Source organism: Mesitornis unicolor, unplaced genomic scaffold (assembly GCF_000695765.1).
Source record: "Mesitornis unicolor isolate BGI_N332 unplaced genomic scaffold, ASM69576v1 Scaffold29035, whole genome shotgun sequence".
Taxonomy (NCBI): domain Eukaryota; kingdom Metazoa; phylum Chordata; class Aves; order Mesitornithiformes; family Mesitornithidae; genus Mesitornis; species Mesitornis unicolor.
This window is the reverse complement of record NW_010183934.1, coordinates 2171-9264: the sequence shown is the minus strand read 5'-3', so window position 1 is coordinate 9264 and position 7094 is coordinate 2171. Positions and strand designations below refer to the sequence as shown.

Here is a 7094-nt window from a genome sequence, read left to right as displayed (position 1 = left end):
AACCGAGCGATTCTGTGTGATTCTGTGAAGTCTACCTTGCCCTCACCTGACTATACTGTTGTTTACAAAAAGTGCTGAGTTTGTTGGACTAGACTAGGTTTTGTAGAATTGATAGAAATGTTCTGATGAAGATGCGAACTGTTCCTGACAGATGCTTGTGCAGTAGCGAGATGGTAATTTCGTGTAATCTGGGATATTGTGGTTGAAGTGGAGTCTGGTTCTGTCACTTACTTATACTGACAAGTTGGGGTTTTTTTGAGTTTTGTCATGGTTCAAGCCCAGTGGGCAACTGAACACCGCAAGGCCTGTTTGCTCACTTCTCCCCCATGGTGGAATGAGAAGAAAATGTAACAAAGAGCTCATGGACTGAGACAAAGGACAGCGAGGGTTTCCTCACCACTTATGGTCACAGGTGAAAAACAGATTCATCTTGGGGAGAAAAATTAAACCATTTAATTTGTTATCAGTAGCATCAGAATACAACAGTGAGAGATACAACCAAGTCTTAATTAACTTCCCCACCCCCCACTTCTTCAGCTTCATTTGCAGTTTCTTTACCTCCCCATCCCAGTGGCACAGGGGGATGGGAATGGGGGTTGAGTCAGTTCATCCCGTCCGGTCTCTGCTGCTCCTTCCTCTTCAGGGGTAGGGAGGACTTCCCTGATTCTTCCTCTGCTTCCACATGGCACCCTTCCCACAGGAGACAGTCCTCCATGAACTTCTCCATGGGTCTGCCTATGGCTGCGGTTTTTCTCATGAACTGCTGCGGTGTGAGCTTCCCTTCCGCATGGTGCTGTCCTTCCCACAGACTGCCCCAGCACAACTTCCCGTGGAGTCACAGCTCACACATAGCCACCTTCTAGCAACGTCTTGCAGGGCTATCTCCATAGCGTTTCCCTGCTGCCAAGAAACCAAAACCCCTCACAGAAACACAAGTTTATAGCCAAGCCATATGGCTCTTTTCCCTTATCATCCCAAAAGCTTCATACAGTGTTGCTGTTCAAATTTAATTAGCCTAGTGAATAAGAGTAAATATTTACTGTGTTGCTGCTTGAGTAAACAAAATTCAACACCAGAAATATATATTCAGCATTACTTTTGAGGCAAAATTACAAATAAGAACACGCTGGGCTACTGTTCCTGCATTTACACACACCATCATGCATGTGGTATGGAAAATTCTTTAGCGTGGAATAGCATTACATTTATAAAAACAGGGTTAACCATATGAGAGCAATACTTCAGGTTGTGTAGTAAAAGTACATATTTCCCTTTATGATGTTTTTTGACAATCTTAAAAATTTATAGAAGTTGCCAAAACAATATTTGACCGTTGTAGCTTCCATGTAACCCTGAGTTCTGTACGACCTGAGTTCATCTGTACAGCAAGGAAGTAATAGTTTTCACTGTTGGTGTCCTAGCTGTCCTTTATTTGCCACTTCTCTGCCCAAGGATGAAGAATCCAAGAAAATACTCTTTTCTTGTGCATTAGAGCAAGTTAATCAGGAAATACAAGTTTTGGATTTACTGTTTACTGCAGTGAACTGCTTAATACATTGTGAGCTTTTAAATGGAAACACCTGTCCATTTGTGGTAGGCTTATAGAAGAAGTTAATGTTACCTTCTGTATTCAACAACTCAGCATGGTAAATGTTGACTGACATCTGTTAAAAAAATCTAAGAATAAGTCACTGGCTGTGAAGAATATGAAGTAGTGAATGAACATTTGAATTTAAAGAACCTGCAGGATTTTTAAGACTACCTACTGTCCTTCCTCCTAAAAGTGTCTCAAGACAAATTGACTCATTATGGTTACTGTTCAGGTATCATACGCATGTCTACTCAAAAGACTGCCCTCACTCTAGTAGTTGTTTAGGTAGCAATGTTTCCTTTGGAGGTAGGGAGGTTGATTATTTGGGATATTTGCATTTTTTGCATGACTAGCAGTCTCCCTTCATGGTTTATAAAGCTAAAAAGCAGAGACACATCAGCTAAATAGGATTTAACAAATGTATAAAGGGAGAGTGCTTGCTAAATAATTACGGGGCTCTAACAGGCCTTGAACCGTTCCCCTGAAACTTTCGGAATATATGTAGCCTGTATCATGACTTTCCCCACACAGTCTGTATTTGTCTCATGTAAAGTTGCAGTACAGTATTTTTGTTGCAGAGCCTTTGTAGTTACATCTGTTAGAGTAACTCTCTGTGATAGGTACAGCATCTGTTTGTAAGTACTATAATATCACTGGTCTGTTTGTATTAATTCTGTTCCTTTTTGATTTTAGTTGTGTGCCTGGTTGCTTACCACATATTTTTCATGCTGTTCGTCTGGTCATATTGGAAAACAATCTTTACACTACCAATGAATCCTTCAAAAGAAGTAAGATAACTTAACTTTTGTTTCTGAAATAGCCTAGTCAAATGCCTGACTTTATAGTATTTGAATAACTTAGACTCTGATGTCATGTAGTTTTTACACTATGTAGAAAAATATAGATCATAGTTCCAGCTTCTTAATAGGAGTAAGTCAGATTGCAAACAGCATAATGACCAAGACAAACAAAAATACACCTTCTTTAAGTTTTAAAAGTTTTTTGAAAGATTTTTAAAATTAGGTAATATTTATTCTATTAAGAAGAAAAAAAACCCTCTCCATTTGAAAATATGAGTTATTTGAACTAGCAGCTTAAGTCTTTGCATGGGGATGTAATACTTTTTTTGGGGGGGAAAAAGGTGTATTTTCATGTGTATAAGACTTTTACTGCCTGTCAGCATCTGTCTGTTGTTGTCTGAATTAAAGCTTCTTCCTCATCTGTTTTGGTAGGAAGGAACTTGAGGGCTGTGGCATAAGTGCACAGCAGGTACAGTGATGCTGGAAAGTCACAGCTGGCTAAGCAGGAAGGGAGCCAGTGTAGAACAGCTGGATGGAAGAGAGGTCTGAGTAAATGCATACCCCAAGTCTACGTCCAGCTAGTACAGAAGTGCTAAAGAAGAAGGATCCAGTTGTCTAGGAGAATATTAAGATACAAAACCATGTCCAATGTGATGAAACCTCAAGATAATTTCACATTCTTTCTAACATTTAAAAAAAAGAGAGAAAACTGTCAGTAGCCTTGACGAAAATCCTCCCATGCAGCTTGGTACAGCCAGTGCAACTTTTTGGCCTCTTCCATCCTGTGTCTGTACAGAAACCCCACATTCCTCAGTAAGTGCTGTGCCACACAACCTCTGAGATCAAGAGGAATCATACTATGGCTGCTCTGGTGTTAGAAATGTCTGCAAAGCCAATACCTGTTTCAGCACGGACTCCTAACTCCTATTACCACCATGCCAACACAAAATAAATAGCTTGTGATTTCTACTGTCTACTGTGCCACAGTTCTCTGAATAGTGTGCATTCACTGGTAAGATATGTAATTGTGGAAACAAGTAGATAATTCAAAGAATTGGCATCTTCCTTACCTTTCATGCTGCAGTCTTTACTACAGCTTGGGGCAAAGACGAAATTAATTAAGAACGTATTTCAATTGGCAATTACTTAGCAAAATATATGTGTGTATATGGTGACTGTAGCAATAATTAGAAGGGTTTTCAAATCACTGGGCTGATGCCAATAGAAGACGTTCAAAACATTTTGACAAATCCTTAGTAATTATAGTGGGCTTCCAAAGCCATCATACAATGCTACTGGAGAACTTCAAATGAGATATTTAAAGTATTGAAGTTGGGTAATAGCAAGCAATGCGTGGTGTTATTTTGTTTGAATTTACACAGTGTTGCTGGCAGTAAGTGACATCTTTGTTGTTCCATGTCTTTTCCTAATCTGCTAGAGCAGTATTTTAAAAATTTAATTAGGGTATTTTGTAATGTTAAGTTACTGCTTGGCTTCCAGTTGCTAGGATGAAGTCTGTAAATGTAAAAGGACTTATCAGCTATAGTAAATACTCTTTTGAGGATTGAAAACAGATAAAGCTTTTGCATTTTGTTCTCATGAATACTGCAGCTGGTGCAAACCCCACAATCTGTACATTTATTTTTAAGCTTATTTTGACTTTTTGCATGTATGAAAAGCACTAAAGTTCTGGCTGCAGTTTCTGTTTAACAGACTTGGAGGGACTTCACTTTAGTGTGTGCTGTTCTGTACCTGTGTGTACCAGCTACGTACAGGCATTGCATGATGGTGGGAGAGATGGTTTCCCAGGCAGGAAGGTTTTGTAGATTTAGGACTTATCTGATGATGGAGCAATAGCTCTGTGTACATCAAACAGGAAGCATTAAAAACAGAAGTATTCTAAACGAAGTTTCTGCAGTGAGAAATCCTATGTATCTCAATATAAATCCTCCAGTTTCTGCTGGGAGATTGCGAGCTCTGTCAGGAAGGTAGAGTGCTGCCTTCTCTATGGAGGTGAGAATAGGCTCTTGACTGTACGTTTCTATCTGCTTTCTTAGTTTTACATGCATTGCTTTCATTTAGGAAAAAAAGATATTATTGTAGTTACTAGCCTGTCTGCATACACATACGCTTTGCAGAGGGCTTCTGTTTCTAGTACAGGTTAGAGACAGCCACTCTTCCTGCCAAATATGGACTTCTTTTCAGAGGTGATCTTGTATCCTGTTTCTCTGATAGAGATACCAAAGACTTTGGCATCTGCCCATTTCTAGAAGCAGAGGACTTCAGAGTATAAGAAATTTGGACTACTACATGTATACCATGCAGTTTTTACCCTCTTAGGTCTTACTAGAGCAACGTTTGTTATTGCCATGCTGGGCAGTGACAGAAGTTGCCCTTTTGTGCAGGAAGATGCTAAATTGTGGCTATTTGGTCACACAGAACACCCACAGCTTATATTCACTAGCTGGTATTTGGTATTACAGAAGTAAATTAACTGACCTGCCAAGAGGATGCTCCTCTTACTTCTGGAAGCATTCAGCATTGCATCAATGTCAAATGAGAAATATTATTTTTTTGCCTTCAGTTGCCATAAACTAAGTTAGTGATCTTAGGAACACTGAGTTATTTGCTGTAATACCTTGTACATGCTGCTATTCCATCTTTATATAATGAATATTTATTTCTATTTACATCTCTACAGATACTTGTTTAGCTTGAAATTTGCTAATGTATCTGTGATTTTTAAAATTATTCCAGTTTCATCTATCATATTCAGACAAGGAATCCCTAGAGAAGGAGCCTAGAGGTGAATCCCAGCAAGAAGTCTTAAGACGGGCAGCCAAGGATCTTCCTATCTATACACGGACAATGTCTGGAGGTAAACAGGTGTTCAGGGGATCACCGAAGGCAGATGTCTTGATGTACTGCCTAAACTAATTAAAAAATAAAAATAAAAAAAAATCAAGTGTTTGGATTGTAGGAAAGAGCTGCTTTTCATACTTCATAAAATAACAAAGTGTCCCAACAACTTAACTTTAATGCAGCTTTATGCAGCTACATTTATTCAGTTTGTTGGAAAGTAAATTGCTGCGTACAATCTAGGAATTTAAAATGGATTGACAATGCCTTGCTAAATGTTTGCAAACAGACATTAACAAATAGCTTTTAATACTAACAAACTGCACAAGAGGCTGTAGCAGTCTTTTAACTGCATAGATTTCTTTCATGGGTCAAAGAAAAGAATAATTAAAAAAAATAAATCTCTGTCTGCATGTCATGTATAGCTAGGTAGATCACAGTAAGAAACTGCTTTACTTGCTGGTTGTTCAGTTGCAAGAACAAAAGTTCTTCCAAACTAAGCATTAATCTTAACCTATGATATTGTAAATTTGTGAATGCTGGCTAGCTGAGCAAATCCAAGAGATAATCTCTTGTAGTAAATTAAAGCTGTTACAATAATAGCTTAAAATAGCTATATTGTTGAACAGTCTTTAAAGGTTTTCCAGTCTAGTGAGGGTTTTGTTGGTTCATTGCTTGTTTTGCAGAGCTGAGGGGTTTGAAGAAAAAAGCCCCGATTAGCGTGATTAGCAGAGACTGCAAAAACTGAGCTTTTTGGGTTCACTCTGCTGGATTCAGCATTGCAAGTGCTTACAGAATGCTTCAGTATTTGCAGCTGCTTCTGGTCATGCTGAAATGCTTTCCTGGGGTTCTGCTGGGCTGAGCTGCTAGTGCTAACTTTGGCACAGACTTCAGGTATCAAAGTGTGCAACTGTACGTTTTGGTCTAACCTTGGAACTTTTTTCTTTAGCAATCAGGTACTGTGACAGATGCCATCTTGTAAAACCAGATCGTTGCCATCACTGTTCTGTATGCGACAAGTAAGAAAATACTTTAAATAAGTGGTTTCCTGAATAAATAGATTTTTTATCTTGACACTGAAGCCATTATTTTTTATGCGTAGACTTTTCAGGTGTAATGTTTTGGCAGAGAAGCTTCTTTTTTCCTTAGTTTTTTTCCAGGTTTAGTATTTATTTATTTATGAGGAAGTCTCTTTCTTACTCTAATTAATTTAATGGCTTTCTTGATGCCAACATGAATTATGTGGTCTTGCACACTCTTCACATAATGGTTAAAAATTATGAATTTTAATAAAGATCTTTCCTTAAGAATGTAACCAAAAATAGCTGATAAACAAAAATTTGCTTCTTTTGTTAGAATCTGAATAAAGATCACTACCCATCTCAATCTAATCATGATGTCACTTACATCTTATCTGAGGTAATAAATTTAATATCCTATTTTTTAATTGGATAACTTGCAAGTTATTTTTATTTGAAGAAAGAAACAATGAAGCATCCCCCATTTCTAACTGAAGCCGTAAAATAAAGTTTTTGTTTGTCTAACACAAAAGGAAGTTCACCTCCACATTCCCCAGAAGTCTAATTGCTTTGTAATTAATCTTCCTTTCAGCTGTTCTTCTCTCTGATCTTTTTCCAGTTAGCTTGGATGTCTGGGTGTTTCTCCACTGCTGTCCCCAGTGGTTTAAATTTCTAACCTTTAAGAGAAGGGGCTTCCTCAAAGGTTGATTTAGTTTTAGTTTTTGGCTGTTCCAAATACTCTTCAGCTGATAATACATCAAACCTTGCCATTGTGAGACAGAGAAGGCCTTTTATTCTGTGCAGCAGAATAAAAACAGCAGAGGC

General features: G+C 38.1%; 1 long non-coding RNA gene across 1 annotated transcript; it reads left to right on the top strand.

Annotated features, from left to right (window-relative positions):
* Positions 1 to 2282: 2282 nt before the first annotated feature.
* LOC104540489 lies at positions 2283 to 6269 on the top strand. The gene is made up of 3 exons (XR_728131.1): positions 2283 to 2379; positions 5149 to 5269; positions 6200 to 6269. It is a non-coding gene; the product is annotated as an uncharacterized LOC104540489 (long non-coding RNA).
* The last annotated feature ends 825 nt before the right edge of the window (positions 6270 to 7094 follow it).